This window comes from Leptidea sinapis, chromosome 19 (genome assembly GCF_905404315.1).
Source record: "Leptidea sinapis chromosome 19, ilLepSina1.1, whole genome shotgun sequence".
NCBI classification, from domain to species: Eukaryota; Metazoa; Arthropoda; class Insecta; order Lepidoptera; family Pieridae; genus Leptidea; species Leptidea sinapis.
Genome location: NC_066283.1, coordinates 2,718,965 through 2,739,999, shown reverse-complemented (window position 1 = coordinate 2,739,999; position 21,035 = coordinate 2,718,965). Strand labels below are relative to the sequence as shown.

Sequence of the window (21,035 nt, the reverse complement as noted above, 5' to 3'; positions counted from 1 at the left end):
GGTAGGCCGTATCATTTCCCATCAGCTTAACGTCCTGCTCACGTCGTCCCTTATTTTCATACAAAAAAACATTTATATGTATTTAATAAGTACTGCTATAAACATAGCGAAAAGGCCCTTCAGTTTGATTTATTTTAGTATGATTTATTTATTGTTTCTTAATTTCTCTTGCATTTTAAACTGATAGTAAAGACCTGTAATCATTCGAAGTGCAGTGTCTATAATGTTTAGATTGTTAAAGCTAACTATTAACTACGGATACTGTCGGTACGATAGCGATGAGTAATAGGATACCGTCAAAGAACGTTTCATTATTCTCAGATCGCCATTTGTTTTACAAGAATCTTTTCTTTGTGGTATACAAGGATAAATGAACGTATTGATCACTCTTTTGTAAGTGCAGGATCAATCGTGCACTATTTTTTTTATTTTTATCAAAAAAATAGTATCCCAATTTGAAGTAATAAGAGCGAGGTGAGATATTGGTAACAATTATGATGATAGAATCTAGTAAATGCATAAGCTGTTATTCTATATTTTTTTTTATATGAGAGGGGGCAAACGGGCAATAGGCTCACGGGAAGGGGAGTGGTGAGGCAACCGCCCATGGACATCCGCAACAACAGGTGTGTCAAGAAATGCGTTGCCGGCCTTTAAGGTGGGAGTATGCTTTTTTCTTGAAGGTCCCTAAGTCGTATCTGTTCGGGAAGACCGCTGCCGGTAGTTGATTCCACAAAGTGGCTGTGCGAGGCAAGAAATTTCGAACAAAACGCGCGGTTGTGGAATGCCATACGTCTAGGTGATGCGGGTGGTACTTTGCACGTAATGTCCGGTGGTGGAATTCGGCCGCTGGAATCAACCCGAACAGCTCCTCTGAGCACTCCCCGTGGTAAATGCGGTAGAAGATGCAGAGAGAACCCACATCTCTACGCAATGCTAGATAGATGATAGATATATTTTAAAACAGTTGCGAGTTTCATAACAACCTTCCATAGGTATTGTTCTAAAGGTAAATGGTAAATTATTCAATGAGATTTATATCTATCCAACATAATACTATATCTGTTGTTATAAAAAATACATATTTTGATCAATTTGATATAAACTTGGGGTATGACGTCTATTTTAAGGTCCTGAATTGACACAAAGGTAAAATAGCGTTAAAAGAGCCAGAAACCTACAGACAGTGATACGTCACATTTCTGATTTTGTTCATACTTATCCATGACAGTTTGGACAGCTATTTGATGCATTCTATTATTTTCAGTTTGAGTGAAGTTGGTGAAATTATAGGTTAAAAAGATTGTGCAATTTTGATTGGTGAAATCGGGGGTTAAGATTGCGCAATTTTGATGGTGTGTGCTTTTAACCCGGACAAATGGAAATTCTTTATAGTATAGTCTAAATCTGATTTAATCGACTTATCTACATTTTTTCATGAAACAGAAAGGTAAATAAAATAATGATTAAGTCATAACACGTCCTATTGAACATTGATGACAAATACTTAAGATTTCGACCGAGACTGCAATAAGAGTTAGTTGATTGAAGAGATTTGATAGTAATAGATCTTCCCCGGCCATACTTTCATACAAAACCAGAGGAATAAAGGAGGAAACAAAAGTTGTTTGGAAACCGCACTGTAGACGAACGCCAAATAATGAGACACTTTCCGTTGTGTTATCCTCTGCGGTTGTTGTGGACTTTTTTGTATGTTACTAGATGTATGAATTTTTTTTTATGGAATAGGAGGACAAACGAGCGTACGGGTCACCTGTTGTGAAGTGATCACCGCCGCCCACAATCTCTTGCAACACTAGAGGAATCACAGGAGCGTTGCCGACCTTTAAGGAAGGTGTACGCGCACAAGGAAGCTCATTCCACAGCTTTGTAGTACGTGGAAGGAAGCTCCTTGAAAACCGCACTGTGGAGGACCGCCACTCATCCAGATGGTGAGGATGATATCCTAACTTGTGGCGTGTCGTGCGAAGGTGGAATATTTGGGTGACACTACGGGTTTGGTAGCTGCGAATTTATTATCTCCTTCTAACCGAGGTTCAATACTGAAATTTTTAGCTATTATTGATCGTACGGTTACCTGAAAGACAAAGCTAAATTAGCTTCAAATAACGTCAAGTAGTAGTAAGAATAAAATAAACCGTTGCAGCTAAAGGAAACTACTATAAACAAGTTGTTAAGATTGCGTGCTAGCTCCGTAAATCTAGTGACTATGCGGACAAGACTTGAAAGAAAACATTTACTTTTACAACTTGTTCACGGTTAAGCTAAAGTTTGTAGGGAGAAATAAAGTAGATTTGTTAGAGAAGAACGCATTTCTTGTTTATTTTGTGTGAATAGCAGACAAGCATTTTGTTTGATGAATTAATATGAGATAACGCGACCAATACTAATGCTTGATTCTTTGAATTTGGGTAGAGAGTATCTCTGCGTCTTCTACAGAATTATCACGGGGAGTGCTCAGAAGAGGTGCTTAGGCATATTGTAGCAATCGAATTTCATCCGCAGACATTACGTAAAAATGCAATCGTCCACACCCGCATCTGGCATTTTACAACCACACCTTTTACGAAATTGTTTAGGATAGCTACTTGCAAATCCAATGATCGGCTGCAGTTTATGCAATATATTTTTGAAATGAATCTTCTAATGCGGCATCCAACAAGATTGCGTTAAATGTTTAACCCTACCATAGAGGCGAATGAACTGTTGCGTTAAACGTTCAACGCTCCTGGGAATTGGAATTATTAATATTATTGTTACTAGTTGCTGGCATAACTAATAAACGACGTTGTGGTCTTCTGTCGCCGCGCCCATATGGCGCGGTGGGGGAATGCTGATCAGGACTTTTCGTCCCCTGCAACAGGGATCACTCGCCGCCCGTTGAAACAGGCGGGTCATTGGGGGTGGGAGAAGTTGCTCTCTGCGGTCGTCTTCTTTAATTTATGGTATATTTGTTGGGGGAGCGGATGCCCCCCTTTGTGGTCATCTTTTTGGAGCTGAGGGACCGCCTGTTAGCTCAGCTTAGGTCCGGTGATTGTCGCCGGTTTGCGCAGGCCTTGACGATCAGCCCCGAAGAAGAGGGTGGGCGATCAGCCGAACCGCGCTGTTGTTTGGTTCCTCACGTACCATGGTGCGCCCGTGATGCGGCGGAGGATCTTGTTATGCACGGTTTGCAACCTTTTCCGGTTAGTTAGATTCACGAGCGCGTACCATGCAGGCGCGGCGTACGTGAGTCGGCATTAACAAATTAAGTATCCTAACAATATGGAAACAAATTCGTAAAGCTCGTTTTCGAGTTGTTCGAAGTACATACATACTGGTGTTAGCACTATATATCGGCAAACGATGTAGACATACATAGTGCCGATATTGACTCTGCGCAATACTCTATATCGTTCTATCTCTATAATATCGAACAACGATGATCGCAAGTAGTACTTATTAATTCACCATTATTTAATTTATTGAAATGAAAACTTCTTTATCATCGTTTTGATTTGAAAGTCGATGATGAAACGTAAAACCGACAGTAAAAAAAAGCAGACACATAAATTCATAATAAACACGGGATAATGAGATAGGAAGAATTATACAGTATTTTGGTACCAGGCGATCATAGTTGAAGAAGAGATTGTTTTATGTATGACATGAGTATGTATACCTTGATATATATTGCGCACGACATATTACTACCAGGAGAACATATATATATTAGTGGTGATAGATAGTATATTGTCTTTCATAACAATTGGAATCATGTGTCATCCTAGCAACACGTACCAGGACTTCATAAGCAGTTTTGAGGTTCATGCACAATGCAGGTTTCACTTTTGATATGTGTACTTTGTACGCACGCATTTTTATTTTTTTCTCGTACCTTCTCCTTTAGTATAATTATTGCGTATCGGTCAATGTATAAAATCATAAACGTCGTGCCGACATGCTTTGGCTCTCTGACGTCATAGTAATATGTTGCCAAACGCTGATAAACAGAGTTTAGAATGTTTTGGGAATAGATACAGTCACAATATATACTGATTGGTTTTTTATGTCACTTGGTGTTAATTTTATCGGAACATTTGGAGAACACACACATATATATTTGAATTGTTGGAATATTTTTGTTGCACATGCAGGAGACTTGTGAAACTTAATCGAACCATATACACATTTGGTTACACCCATCTCATATACTGAGCAGCAAGCCTTTTTGGAAACACTGCATCATTATGTTGATCTAGAATTAACTTAATTGTGTACATTATACAGTTTACATCTTTTGTATGACTGCGCATAATCGAATTAGTTATTTCTGTGAATGTTTGCGTTTGTGACTGTATACTTTTGATTTTTCTTTTCGTTATTATTGTATCTGTGAAACTTGTGTTAGGACGAGTCTATATTTATATTTTGTATCTCTTCCTATTGTTCAGCTTTTGAGATGTGTTTGTTATGTTTCTAGATAACTTTTTCAAGTAAGTAGTAACTAGTTAATGTTTCACTGTATATAATTCCGCCCCAAAGTGGCTTACTGTATATTTTATTTAAAAAATTGGTGAGGTAGTGGAATTGATCTTTTGCGTTTATTTAATTGGATATGCGAAAAATAAAAAATAAAATTGAAAGTCTCTAATACTCTAATATATTTTACCAGTGGGAGGCTCCTTTGCACAGGATGCCGGCTAGATTATGGGTACCACAACGGCGCCTATTTCTGCAGTTAAGCAGTAGTGTGTAAGCATTATTGTGTTTTGGTCTGAAGGTGACGAGCGCAATTGTAGTGCCGCTCAGAAATTTTGGGTTTTTCAAAAATCCTGAGCGGCACTGCTTTGTAATAGGCAAGGCGTATCTATTATCATCAGTTGATCGTCTTGCTCGTCTCGTGACGAGACAAACTTTGCAACTTAACCTTCCAAAGAAATAAAAGCTTAATCTGAATCGGTCAAGCGATTATACTGTAGACGTATATTATATAAAGACTAGCTGACCCAGCAAACGTTGTATTGCCATATAAAGTAATAAAAAAATTTTTGGGGTGTAAAAAGAAAGATGCAACCGATTCTCACACCTACCAAATTTATCGTTCTACAATTATTGTAAGTATTGATCCATTTCCATCTTGCAACCCTATAGCGGATTTGTGGATGGAACAGAATAATATAAAAATCGCGATACAAAAATAGGGGTTGATCGTAGAGGGTTGAAAATTTAGGATTATATGTATATTTTTAATGTCGTATCATAAAAAAACAAAAAATATTTGGGGTGGATCACCCTTAACATTTAGGGGGATGAAAAATAGATAGTAGCCGATTCTCAGACCTACTGAATATGCATATAACATTTGGTAAAAATTAGTGAAGCCGTTTCGGAGGAGTAAGGTATATAACATTGTGACACGACAATTTTATATATAAAATATCATAAGAATTGTTCGAGCTATCGTTAAAGATCGCCTTGGTCGGTCAATAAAGTGACGTATAGTGTGGTTGCACCATTAACAACATAAATACCTACTCTCTGTACAAAATTATCGTGGCACGGGATTTATAACGTCTATTGTGTTGTACGGATTAGAAATAGAAATCGATAAAACTGTATAAACAGAGAATTCTCTCCGGACAATGTAAACAATAATATTTACGATTCCGACCCTGTAAAAGAATATTTACTTTATTTTTCTTTTGGTAACTCTTGAATGAAAGATTTAAAATACTGAGGCATAAAGGCATAAAAGGCATTTATTTTCTCAAAATTGATTCCTTTAGAATTCTTTTTGATGTAATTTCTAATATACTAGATACTACTACCGCTTCGGAAACCAAAGGCGGACTGAGAGAGAAAACTCATAATCTAGTCCCAGCTTGGGACTTGGATCGCTTAGATATTTTATTTACTTATGACAGAGCCATTTTTTAATAAAACATGTAAACTTATTTATCTTATATATAAAATTCTCGTGTCACAATGTTCGTTCCCGTACTCCTCCGAAATGGCTTGACCGATTCTCATGAAATTTAATGAGCATATTGAGTAGGTCTGAGAATCGGCCAACATCTATTTTTCATACCCCTAAATGTTAAGGGTGGTCCACACGAATTTTTTTTTAATTATTTTGCCATTTTTTTTTAATTTGTTTGATTATGAGTCAGCATTAATAAATACATACAACTTCAAATTTTCACCCATCTACGATCAACAGTTACTTTTGTATCGCGATTTTAATATCGGCAATACAACGTTTGCTGGATCAGCTAGTAGCTGATAAATAAAAGTCTGCGCACAAAGTACACATGTAAGAAGTGAAACTTCTTTGGAAAACTAATTTTTAAATATCGTTTATATTCATTATCCTAATCTGTTCTCTAAACCAAAAATGTTTTTTATCAATATTAGCAATTAATAGATGTTCTATTTACTCGCGGCCACGCGCTAAGCCTGTACAATCCAACGCTAGTAGGGATGATGTTCTACGTTTTGGCAGCCGCGCGCTGTACCTGTACGATACAACGCTAGTAGCGAAGTTGTTCTACTTACTAGCGGTGCCATGTGCATCATGCTACGTTCACCCTTTCTCACTCTATCCCAATCGGTGTCAATCTCCCTCTCCCTCTTCTTGGGTAGAAACGTTGCACATTTTCGTGACATTTCATTGCGTTTCATCCGTCCAATTCCAAATCAAAAATTTACCCTCATGCGCGCAAAAATGTTTCAATTCAGAAATCATCCCAAATTCGTCCTCTGCATCCTCGAGAACGTCGGAAACGATATTCATAATGTTGAAATCATATTTTTGCGCGGCGCTCATCTCGGATTTCAAAAATTATCCCAAATTCGTTATTTGCACCCTCTAGAACCTTGGCTGTGATACCCATATTGTTGAAATTTTAATTTTACGCGGCGGCCATCTTGGATTTAAAAAACTATGCCAAAATCGTTCTTTGCACCCACGAAAGCCTCGGATTCGATATCCATATTTTTGAAATCAAAACTTTGCGCGGCGGCCATCATGGTTTAAAAAAAACTGCGTTTACTGCACAAGACTTTATGCGACAGAATTGCCATATAAAGTTCTAATATTTAACTATTAAACGAATCAACCAATAGCGTGTATTATATGTGTATTTAAGAGAATAACCTGTTTTACTAATTTAACGGTATGCTCCGTCGTCAGTCTGCAGATTAACGAGTTTATGTAAGAATTGAAGTTATTTTTTGCAATTCAATGGACTTAACCCGATAATCCGCAGATTAGCGAGTTAATCTGAATTCTAACATACTTACAGACTTCAGTGGTATTACGGACTTACAGGATTTTTTTGCAAGCGTTCTCGTTTGTTTAAATGAGGTGAAATAAACATGGTGTACATTTATTTGGCTATCGCCAACATTTTTTACTTTAAGCATCACTTTATCAGTTATAAATACTTCTTTATTTGTAATGCCGTTTGACTTTTTTATTCATTACATATTTGGTTCACGTTTCTTTCTTGGAGTTCGATATAGTTTTTGTAAAGTTTAGGACGTCGATACCATATTTTATTACCATTGCAACTCGAAAAGGGGCATTTGACTCATTTATAGGGCTTCTTGAACTCACACCGTTTTTCGCTGTGAAAATCTATAGTTTACCTATAGTTGCCAGTGTTATATGGCCCACTGTGAAGGCTTGTAGACAACAGGGACGCTATGGTAAGAAGAAGGTGTTTTTGTTCTGAGACGAGCAGGACGTTCAGCTGATTTAATTGATACGCCCTGCCCATTACAATGCAGTGCGGCTAAGATAATTGAAAAACCCAAAAATACTGAGCAGCACTACAATTGCGCTCGTCACCTTGAGACATCAAATGTTAAGTCTCGTTTGCCCAGTAATTTCAATTTTTTTCAATTTTTGTCTATCTAAGTGTGTCAACAGTGCTGTGGTTTTCACAGCAGCATGGTACTGTTGTCTCATCTATTGATTTTAGCCGTAGAATCATGAACCCTGTAACCCGTAGGGACTGAACACGTGCGTTTAATATAATATGGTCCTGGCTGTGCATATAATGCACCCCGTAGATTACTATTAAGATCAATAGATTCTGAAACAGCTGAACATTAAATAACGTAGGTCCGCCATGATATGTCTAAAAAGAGTATTACAGTATATGAGTCATATGGCATGGAAAACAGCAGACAATGACGAAGCATATTCTTAATGGAAAAATGAGAGGGACTAGATCCAGAGTGTGGAATCCAAAAAGGTGGTCTAATCGGTTGGCAGAGCACTTTGACTCGAAACCTAGTATATATGAAGCCACCGATTGACAGAAGTGGCGCCTAAATGTCTTCTATAAAAAGTAGATACGACCATCACAATGCTTAGGATTGAGCATTTTCATCGTTTATTTTATTCTTATGCATAGGATTTCCAAGACTCCGGAAAACAAAATGGATTATTACAGAATAACTTATTTTTCTAACCGTTTCTTAAAGAAGAAGAAGAAGATATAGATAAATATAGCTATAGCATCATTTTGCAAACCATTGCTATGCAAGTCATTACGATACGATGCCTGTTAAGCTATAATTATATTAACATAATTTATTAAGGACATTTTACTAACGATTATTATGTACTTTTTTCTGAAATCAATTATTATTCTGAAACCTTTTTCGCAGGCACACGTTGAGGTATAAAGTTGAAATTAACTTAATTATCAACTTTAATAAATCAAATCAAATGCGAAAACTTTATTTTTGGAAAAATGAATCAAACATTTTATAATATATATTATATTTTCATTGTTCTACATATAATTTATTGCCGTATTGGCACACCGCAAAAGATAAATTCACCTTATTACGGCATTCAGTGGATATTATGGCTTGCATTGAATCATTTGAAAAATGGAAAACGGAATAGAAACGGGTTCAAGAAGAAAAAATGAAACTAATATATCAGGACTTATTATTAAGAAAGGTTAACTTGTTTTATGTCTTTATTGATAACGATACAAATTGAGATGAATAATAAAGTGCCAAGAAAAACCATGTTTAACCGAAAAAAACATTTTTTATGAAAATAAGGGACGAGACGGGCAGGTCGTTCAGCTGATGGTAATTGATACGCCCTACCCATTACAAAAATTCTGAGCAGCACTTCAAATGCGCTCGTCAAAACTTGAGACATAAGATGTTAAGTCTCATTTGCCCACTAATATCACTAGCTACGGCGCCCTTCAGACCGATACACAATAACGTTTGCACATTACTGTTTCACGGCAGAAATAGCCGCCGTTGTGGTACCTTCCTGCGCAAAGGAGCCTTCCACTGGTTAAACCTACTTTGAAAGTAATGTCATGTTGACGTGAGAACTGGGATGTAATAGAGTTATTCATTCAAAACATTTGTATTCACATCCATTACTAACGTGGTTCAGCGGGAGGCAAAAAATGTATGTAAATTTATTTCTAACGCGTTTTTCATTTGTTTTTCTTTTTTATTTATTCGGCTTTTGAATATTTTGACCGAAAACGAAACAGGCTAGTTACAGTACAGCTTATAATCTTGTCATGTATAAATACAGCCTTAGATTAAGGATTGGTCTCCGCTGCGCTGCAACTAGATACCGCACCGGCAACTGTTAGATGCGTGGCATCTCGTCACTCAATGGCCTCTTTCAAATTTTGTAAGATACGCTTCGTTTTATTTTACATTGAAATTAATAAAATACAAAATATTTACTGATGATATGTGATCCCAGTGTATTTCTTATTTCTTGTAGTATCATTTTTACAGTTTTACCACGAAACCCAGAATTTTTATTATTAGCAAAGTTTAACAGAACATGTGGCACGTCAACGTCTCACATTGTTCGAGACTGGCTCGATTACGCACACTTGGGCGTAGTTTTAGTTGCCGCACTTTGCGGCTACACCTGTGATATCTAGTTGTTGCGCAGCGGAGACCAATCCTTACTCTAAGAATACAGCTTTAGAAATATTTTTCACAACTGTCAAACTGACTCTGCATCTAATTGATATAGTCGTGTCAAATTGACATTTACAATTTATTTGCTAAATATACAATAAATAGCACTATATATCACTTGAGGGGAAGTGTGAATCCACTCCTAGCGTGAATTAAAGCCGTGTTATGTGCTAAGCTCTCCTTCTTCTTCGTTACACTCTTGGCAGAGCGCTCGTGGTCATCACGAGATGACATCTTTTGGGGCAGATGTGATTTGTCACACGAGAATTCGCCACTTTACCCTACTGGCCGACAGTCTGGAACACTCGTTCAATGGACCGCCCACATCAGACTTAATTTGGTCCGTCCATGGCATGGACGACCTTCCTCGTCCTCTGGTGCCCTTCACCTGCACGACAAGGCGCTCAATGGACTCACTCTCGCGCCGGGAGACGTGTCCTTAAAGTGATCTTATTTGAATCCATTGAATGATATGTTGGACACCTCCAACATTCATTGCTATGCGGACGACAGCACTGGTGATGCCGTATACACAGGCCATGCAGGTCTCTCTCGGGAAATCGTCGACCAGTGCCGGGAGAAACTTGTGTCTTCTATCGAGTCCTCTCTTGAGAAGGTTACGGAATGGGGTAAATTGAACCTTGTCCAATTTAACCCCCAGAAAACTCAAGTTTGCGCGTTTACCACTAAACAACCCCATTTGTCGTATCACCGCTCTTTGACAACACTTCCATAAAAGCCTCGCCTAGTATCGGAATACTGGGTCTCGAAATCTCAAGCGATTGCCAATTCCATGGCCATCTGGAGGGCAAAGCCAAATTGGCTTCGAAGAAGCTGGGCGTCATCAATAGAGCACGGCAATACTTCAAGCCGGCCCACATTCAAGCGCTCTACAAAGCGCAGGTCCGGCCACACATGAAGTATTGCTGTCATCTCTGGTCTGGCGCACCCCAGTATCAGCTCGATCCATTTGACCGCGTGCAACGCAGAGCAGCTCGAATTGTCGGGGACCCAGTACTCTGACAAACGGCTGGATCACTTAGCGTTGCGTAGAGACGTCGCTTCATTGTGTGTCTTCTACCGATCATTTATCACGAGCTGTTTAACCTAATTCCTGCCGCCGAATTCCACCTTCGCACGACACGCCAGAAGTAAAGATATCATCCTCACCATCTGGATGTGTGGCGGTCCTCCACAGTGCGGTTTATAAGGAGCTTTCTTCCACGTACTACAAAGCTGTGGAATGAACTTCTGCTGGCAACGCTCCTGTGATTCCTCTGGTGTTGCAAGAGAGTGTGGGCGGCGGTGATCACTTAACAACAGGTGACCCGTACGCTCGTCTGTCCTCATATTCCATAAAAAAAAAACCTGAAGTGGTGTCTGCCTGTCAAGACAGTTAATCTAGGGATTACGTGAAGGTATCGAGTTGAAATTAAAACGATATATTCAAGTCTACAGTCTCTTGAAGCTGTGAAAAATCTAATTTCTTAGTTAACGTAAATAAAGATACGACTCTGTACTAACATCGAAAGGTGATATTTTATGCCAAGTTCTCGGAGACTCCATTCTCCAATTGGTGCAAAACTCGGTCCATGAAAATTTCTTTTTTCTCTTAGCAATACATAAAATGGCAGTATATTCCAATTGACCCCGTATCATTTGATATTTATTGCCAGCCAATAAGCATTGCGGGAGGTTAATTTGTTTTATGTCGTTATTGATAGCCAATAATTTAATTTTACGTACATCATTCACTTCCCTAAGATAGGGCGAGGCGAGCGATGGCTGGTCAATGAGAATAAAACAAACATGAAATAATAATATTATTAATTTTTGAAATTTTAACTAAACTTTTTGAACTATATTTATTTATTTTTTGAATTATATAGTGTATTATTGAAAATGGCATCCAAGTAATAATCAGAAAAAATGAAGCCACTCAATAGCAACCATGACCATAGAAAATCGCATCTACAAACATCTCACTTGATAATATAATATTAATTATATATTATCTAATAAAGGCATTTTTTTATTTTAGGTAGAGAAAATGCCAATTGACGAGCTAACGAGAACAAAAGATGAAGTTATATCGTTAGCTTTTCCGAAAAAAAATAGCAAAAAATCTAACAATGCTCCTAGCTCTTCAGTAATACGTGAGTGCTTAGTTGAAAACACGGCTTTATTTAATGTTATATATTAATGCGTCTGTTAATTATTCTTAAAGTTAATTATTATTAAGTCTTACTTCAATCGCGCGCAAAGTTTACACGCACATACTTTTTTATTTTTTGGAAAAATCATTCGGATCGATTTTCGTCAAAAGTTTAAGAAATTTTAAAAAACTAAATATGCCGTTATTGGTTTCTTATAAATCAAGCGCATGACTCCTTTCGCGACTTTTTTCTATCGTCGTTTCCGACTTGGCCATCACCGCCCTTCTCACAAAACCATCCTGTATATTGGAAAAACGTTGTAATAAGAGGATTACAAATGGATAACATCGATAGTTCCATTCATGAAATAACAAGTACAATGGCTTTATACCGAGCGATATATACTGGGTGGCCGAGAAGTTGACGTCCAAAGCTAAAATTTGAATTTGGCTCATTTTATTGGCCAATGTTCTGGGAAATTTTTAAAAATAGTAAGAAGTTAGGGTCTCCATTTTATTTTATTCTTGATACCTTGAACATTTTCATGAATTTAGCTGGAGCAGTTATCTTGAACTTACGACTCAATTCTAAACTAGTTCCGCATTGTCTAAACTATACATAGTTTCTTATGTGGTTATTGCAACTGTAGTTAATAATTATCAACAATAAAATTAAGTAAAAGGGTTCAAAAAAATTAGAAAAAAGTCCTAAACCTAATAAAAGGGGAAAAAAATTATTATCTCCTATACTATGCAAAATCGTAGAACATACACAGGGGTGATTCGGATACTCATCACCATGAGCCTTTCAAATTTTAGCTTTGGACGTCAACTTCTTGGATACCCTGTATAGTAATTAGATATAATAGAAAATAGAGTAATTCTACTGTATAAGGACATTGTAACGTAAAAACAGTGAACATATGAAGCAATCAATCTTACATAATTTATACGCTATCGATATAAGATAGGGGTGGCTTTTTGAGAGTGCGTTAATAAATTATTATATATTATGTGAAGTGGAGTAATTGATAGCGATATCAGGATCCATAAGGCTTGAATTTGAAGTTTTTAAGTGATTTCCTCGCTTCTGGGATTAAATATACAAATTAAATTTGTACCAAAATTCAAAGAACAATAATGCTTACACATTACTGCTTCACGGCAGAAATAGACGCCGTTGTGGTACCCATAATCTAGCCGGCATCCTGTACAAAGGTGCCTCCCACTTTTATACAAATATATTAGTTTTCCCGGACATACTTTCGGACAAACAGACAAAATTATATAAAGTTTTCGCAGGCTTCGGTATTATCTGTAGAACACAGTGATTATTCTTTTTAAAATATTCAATTTACAGTTTTTACTTTATTACGTATTTATTATATGCATAGATTATTATTAGTTGGATAAGTTTAATTAACATCTATTATAATATAACGTATAAAGAAATCTCTCCTCTTTTCTTCTTTCAAATAGGAAAGTATTGTAAACCAACAAAAAATGACTACACTTTTCATATTTTATGTTAATTCGTACATACATACGTACATATTATCACGCCTCTTTCCCGTAGGGGTAGACAGAGACCACTTCTTTCCACTTGCTACGAACCTTACATACTTGTTTCGCTTCGTCCACTTTCATTATTCCTTTCATACATGCTCTCCGGTTTAGGGTACTCTTGACCTGGCCTTTTTTCAAGACGTCCCTGATTTGATCTTGAAACGTCCGCCTAGGTCTACCCCTTCCAACACTTTCATTCCTATGGCCTTATACACATTCTTCGTCAATCGTTCTTCATTCATTCTCGACATGTCCAAACCATCTCAGCATACCTTTCTCAATTTTTGTCACAACATCTTCTTTCAGACCACAACGTTTCCATATCTCACTATTTCTTATCCTGTCACTCAGTTTAACTCCTATCATACTCGAAAGCTGCTCTTGGTAACTTCAACCAGCCGTCCATGCCGCCGTTGCACATGAGGAATGACACCCTGGCCCAAACGGCTTAAGAGACAGCCGAGCTCCTGTGCGCTCTTTTCGCCTCCAACTCGACAACGGAAAAACACCGCCGACCATCCCGCGGTGTCAGAGTTCTATGCCTGAAGTACAGTTTAGACAGAAAACTGTTAGGCGAGCTCTGTTTTCGTTGGACGTCAGAAAGTCGAGCGGGCCGGATGGCATTTCTCTAATCGTGCTTAGAACGTGTGCCCCTGAGTTGGCGCCAGTGCTAACACGTTTATTCCGGCACTCTTATTCCAAAGGCGTAGTCCCTGACTCATGGAAGTCAGCCCTTGTCCATCCGATCCAAAAAAAAAATCTCTCTCAACAACTCAACGCTCAACGCTCTCATCTCAACTGCATTTATTCTGCTTTCATGTTTCTTCTGCCACACCCAACTTTCACTTCCATACATGAGTGTTGGAACCAACACCCCCTCATGCACAGCCAAACGAGCCTTTTTAGACACCTTCTGCATGTTCATACAGCAGTGCAAAATTCCAAGTATGTTAATTCGTATCTCTGTATTATCTAGCCCAAGTTTAGTGACAAAAGAGAATTGTAATCGGTAAGTACTTTCAGGTACTATAATACTATTAAAAACATACTAACATATTTCTTAATACACAAATAAAATTTGAAAAACAAAATTTTATTGACGATGCGGGACTCAAACCCAAGACCTCCGGCGTTCCGTGCCGGTGCTCTAACCAACTGAGCTAACCATTTGTGTATTAATCCCAGAAGTGAGGGTTATCACTTTAAAAACATAACATATTGTTTAGAATTACAAGAGCGACATCTCAAGTCAATTTCCTAATATGCAAATATTGGGGTTGAGCAGGTTATCAACTGTAAAGTAGATTCTGTAGATGAAGCCACAACCTGAGAGTTGAACAAAGCATACAAGAATTTATAACGAGACGTTACGCGATTGGTTAGAGCACCGGCATGGAACGCCGGAGGTCGTGGGTTCGAGTCCCGCATCGTTCATAAAATTTTGTTTTTCAAATTTTATTTGTGTATTCATCCCAGAAGTGAGCGTTATCACTTTAAAAATAACATATTGTTATATTTCTTAATAATATTAGCAAAAATAACAAAAAATATAAAATATACCTACCTAGACGATGAAAAAATGCATTATTCCATATTAAATAAATTATAGGAATATCAATCAAACAACTCGTGAAGTTTATGAATTATATTCATAAAACTTTTGCATTCGGAATCACGATTTTTAACAGAAGTTTCCTTATCTACCGAATCCTACTTCCGATAAGCCAACTCTCAAATTATCTTGGCTTGTGGATATAATATAGTTACGTATATAATTATTCGTTTATTATCGACTATATAACTTATGTACCATGACAAGAATTTATATTATCGTATGCAAAGTACCACTAATCCACTCGAGCAAAGAATTCCTAAATAGAAAAATAATAATAAACAATTCAACTATAAAAATTATCTATGCATTAAGGATAGATAGGCAGTTGATCCATTTGTGCAACGAAACGTGAAATCCAGAAAATTTGAATAATGTATTCCAAATTCAAAATCTTGACGGCTCAATTCGTAACCCGAGCGCTACGTTGAATGACCGTAGCAACAGGTAAAAGTCAATATTACCTATGTTTTTATTCATACTATACTCACCATAGATAATCACAATATTTATAGTACAAACGTCACAAAATACACTGTCTTGCTGTTTATCCACTAAAGAGTATCTGTTTATTATTTTCACTGAGAGACTAGCGCGTCGCTCCTCGTTGGCGGACGGCGAACGACTGGGGCATGTTTTGAGATGCGAAATGTGAGTCCTTTTTCAGGCTCGTGCTTACTTTGATGTAGTTCAATATTTTATGGGATGTTTGTGGGACCGTGGAGTATTTTGATAAATGAAAAGCTAAAGATGTTATCGTAAAGATTACGAGGGAGACAGCGAAACATGTAGATATCGTACGAGAGATGTTTTACGATAATTATTGAAGGCTTAGATTGCGTGTTGACAGGTTGAAGCGTGATTAATCCTTTTTTTACGAGCTTTATATTAACATCAAATGTATGTTAGTACCTTAAATTATATCTATCTGGCAATCGTTTCTGTTATCTTCAAATGTTGTTTTATCGTCACACAAGCATTAAATTTAATCCCTAAAGGGGTGCATTCGATAATTTATTTGTATTCAGTTTTTTATGAAATATTTGAAATTTATAACGCTTTTAAAATGGCTGTAATATACATAGTAAATTAGTTTGTTATGTGTATTACAGCCATTTTAAAATAATCATTTATTTAAAAGAGTAACCGTTGAGTTTCTTGTATGTTCTTTTCACGCGCTCTACTTTTTCCGAACACATGGTAGTATCAGTAATTTCAATTATATATATAAAATGACTATTCAAAAGCGCTTAGTTTAAGCCTATTTACATAAAGTTTATTTGTTTTTTTTTTTAATTAGCCAAGACATTGGCCAAGTTATTGGACAAACATAATATTGTTGGACATGCAAGACATAACACTTGTACTTAATTTTGCAAAGTAAGAAAGCAATTCTTTCTTCTGTCCTTGTGTTAGGTTAGTAGTAGTAGTAACAGCTTTGGATTTGTTAGATTGGTCCTCAAACTTACAACCACGAGTAAATAGCTAAAAAACATGTCATGACACCAGCTGTTGTCTACGGCCGTTCCCAATATTCAGTGTATTTCTCACTTGAGATAAAAATCGTAACTATCGTTGACTTTTCTGTACCAATAAACTAATCGACGGTAACTCACCTAAACCGTACACGCTGTCTGTCAATGGGACGACGTATAGCTTACCAGCGATAGAAGTTTGTATGATAATTGCAATTCTAGCGTCCCAATATAGAGCGATAAGAATGACATATCGGGTATATTGGGACAGCTACAGATTATTGACAGCGAATTAATGACAGTAGAAGGTAGTTATTTATCTCTATGTGTAGATAGTATATCGGGAACGGCCGTAATTCGAGCTCTGCCCAGAGTATGTACAAGTAAATGAGTTACGAATCCAATTCGGCTACGAACTGAGTACGACTTAAAATCAATTACTATCATCTTCTCTTTACTTTGTGGTATAGACAGAGCAATCTATGTTGAAAAATAGTGTTCTACTCTTTAGACCAAGTAGCTATAAGAATATGTTATTTGTAATTATACTTTTTTCCCTGTGCTGTGACACATTATTACTCGTAAAAATTTCATGATCCTTAGTCATACAAAACATAAATAAATAAATATTGAAACATTTTTACACAAATTATCTTGCCCCAAACTAGGCATAGCCTATGGGTACAAGATAACAATATATTTAACACAATATACTTAGAAAATTTATTGGATTAGGCGTTACTTTGCCGAAATCCATAATTATACTAATGATTTAAGTTTTCTTTAGTGTTAATTCCGCCAATATTTGTTTTTAAAACAATTCGACACGTGTTTCGCCTCTACACGAGGTATCCTCAGGACGTTTTGTCGAATTGTTTTAAAAACAAATATTGGCGGAATTAACACTAAAGAAAACTTAAATCATTTGTACAATATACTTACTTAAACATACATAAATACATATAAACATCCATGACTCGAAAACAATCATTCATATTCATCATATAAATGTTTGCACCTACCGGGATTCGAACCTAGGACCTCTAGCTCAGCGACACTAACCACTGGGCTATAGGGGTCGTCATACATACTGGTACACTTGTATAATGGTACGTCCAAAGCTGTTTTATATTCGGTCAGTCTGTCTAATGTGCGATCGGTTTTGTTCTTGAGTGTCCCGAATCCGTACAAAGCATTCATTCAGTTAATACCTCTGAGGTTTTATCATTATTATATCAAAATATTTGACTTAAATAGATTATTAATTAATAAGTAGTATTTGATTGGATTCATTTAGAATTAATTTTTACTAAATCAAAAAGCAAGAGGCAGGCTGTAGTGTGTTTTAAATATGGTCTAAAGAAAGGCTATACGGAAAAATCCTTCACGCATTTCTTCTTAATATAAGCAGTACGGAACCTGGAAAAATTATACAATTTCAAACATATCAATCAAATACCATTAAGTTAATTAAGTTTCTAACTTAAGCATTGAAGTGTAGCTTGTTCCTGTTTAAGTTTGCGAATATCGCCTTGGGGTCAATTGACAGACTGCTTCTAACATTTTCTATTAACTGGAATAGATGGTCTTGCATACGATATTTAACTCTATTTAAATGCAATAAAGTTCATATTTATTTGTTCGTTATTTTTTCCTTGATCTGGATTGACCTTAAGGGTTATACCATACAGAAATGGGACACGCGTTTCGTGTTTCCATGATTCATTACAGCTCACGAACTCCGCTGTTGACCGAAGTGTTTAGATCGCCTGCCGTGTGGATATTCAAATTCAAATATTTTCATTCAAAATAGGATGTGACATCACTTATTGGAAGTCAAAATCTACCATCCATTTCAAAACGTTAGCCTCAGACCTGAGAAGAATGGGCGCACCAGTTGGCTTTTTTTTCATCAAAAAAAAAAAAAAATATATTTATAAAGTAACATTGTACAATTTAACTTATTATTTAATAGCCTGAGGGCGGTCGCTCCATTTTCAATCTGTGGAATCGATAAGAAAGTCATTTTGTTATAGTAACATTTTCTGGGATCTTGTTGTAAAAGCATGTACATCGCCCCACAAAATACTTACTAACTCGACTTATCCGAGTAGTAGGCATTATAAGTTTATGTCTGTTGATATGTTTATATGATCAGTCTCACACATTCGTTTACCGTATGCGGGTTTCTAAATGCATGCATTTGATACAAAATATTCCACCAGATGTGCACTTTCCATTCGACGAAATCCTGAACTTTAATATTTGTCAAAGCTGACGTTTTGAATTACATTGATCAAATTGATACGAAAACAAAGCCTTCTACCGCACACATTTAGAGCGGAAATTCCCTTTTCTCTTTTGCCAGATTTGAAAGAAATCATCATAGATACAATTAACTTGTGCGTATGCGGACTTCCTATTCGTTTTTCAAATTACGAGAGCTGAATCGAAAACCATATGTTTGCGCTGTGACGACAAAAAGGAACGCGTTATCGCTGTTTGTGTGATAGAACCCTAAGAGCCAAAACAAAATGAAGAAGCTGATTCTTTTGCATGTTTTCGCCTTAATGAGATTTCTTTCATTATTATAACCCATTGGAATTTTTATCGCTTAAGAACAAAACCGAACTCTCCATATTCAATAAATAATTAAAATTAAAGTGTATATATTTCTTAGTTTGTTAAAATTGAAGATATTTTTTTTTTCAAACAGCCCAAAAAGTATTTTTAATTTTTTTAAAGTGCTTATTATTTCCAGGCTAGATTTGTGTGCAATTTTTTAAGTGAAACGGGGTGGAAAATATAATACATAATATAAAGATTCCGTAATGTAAAAATAATTACAAGTGACACTGTTCCTTAGCGTGTAAAAAAAACTCGATCTTCTACTATCAAGTGATCCCTATTTCAGTGATGCTTCACTACCTGCCACTATCATTCAGCTCCCAGCCTGTAGATCAAAATTTCTTCTATAGTAGATCTTAATAGTAAGCAACACGTTAGCTTAAATGACAATAAGAGACGAGACGAGCAGGAAGAAGTAAATTGTACTGAATTAATAACAAAAAATAACAGAAGTCTGTAACGAAATAGCTGCATTAAATACAAGCTAATATGATTGATTTTAAGTCGTACGAACTGTCGTAGCCGAGTTGGGTTCGTAACACATTTACTCGTACCTGCTCAGGGCTGAGCGCGCGAATAAGACAACAGCTGGTGTCATGTCACGTTGTTTAGCTATATACTCGTGGTTGTAAGTTTGAGGACCAATCTATCAAATCCAAAGCTACATTAAACCAGCACATGAAAGAATTACCTTCTTACTTACGTGTTATGTCTTTTTTATCACAATAAGAGACGAGACGAGCAGGACGTTGAGCTGATGGTAATTGATAAGCCCTGCCCATTACAATGCAGTGCCGCTGAGAATTCTTGAATAACACAAAAATTCTTATTGGCACTACAATTGCGCTCGTAACCTTGAGACATAAGATGTTAAGTCTTATTTATTAAATGGGTTCAAAATATTTTAAGACAATTTAAAAAAAAATAGAAGCGATATTATTAGTTTAATTGACATCAAACAGAACGCCGAAACACTGCTGTGTGAGTGTTGGTCTTTTAGTTTTTTCGCTATTTGCTATCGTCGGATTTGTTTCTATACTTGGCCTATGTTTGCGGCCTTTATGATAATGCCGCTTTATGTAATTTTTGAAGTTAGTACTCAAGCACATACAAAAAATAAAAATGTCTTGAAAAGCGAAACATAGAGACACAGATAATATTGATCTCACTTGGAAATAATTTTCATGTAGGGTTAAAAACCAAGGAGAAAAAGAGTTGAGAAAGTTTAAATGGAAAAATTACAAATTCATCATGGCGAGAGGATACGTAAATACAGACATTTGTTCTAAAATAAAATGAAAGACATAAATTATAATAACGAACGTTACAAAGCACAAGAAACGAATTTCGAATAGAATTATTTTTTATTTTGTGCTGGGACTTCAATAAATAAATCCATATTATAAGTTTTATCAAGATTACGACATTAACAATAAAAGCGTTAATATTATTGAAACAGAACTTGTGGCCACACAAGGTAGAAAAACTGATATGAAACAATTTTAATTGGAACGTATTGTAAATGCGGAAGAAGTAACTATATTTCATGTGAAAATATTGAGCGTATAGGCGCACTACTCGCCAAATTAATTCATTATGAAACTCA

The 21,035-nt window shown here is 36.4% G+C and overlaps 1 protein-coding gene across 3 annotated transcripts in view; it reads right to left on the bottom strand.

The window, feature by feature from the left end:
* Window positions 1-15,942, bottom strand: part of LOC126969896 (GTP-binding protein REM 1-like) — a 101,356-nt gene extending 85,414 nt beyond the window's left edge. For all 3 annotated transcript variants that reach the window (XM_050815513.1, XM_050815514.1, XM_050815515.1), the window contains exon 1: window positions 15,818-15,942. The gene's annotated coding sequence lies outside the window, so the exon portion shown is untranslated. The remainder of the gene's footprint in view (window positions 1-15,817) is intronic.
* Window positions 15,943-21,035: the final 5,093 nt, after the last annotated feature.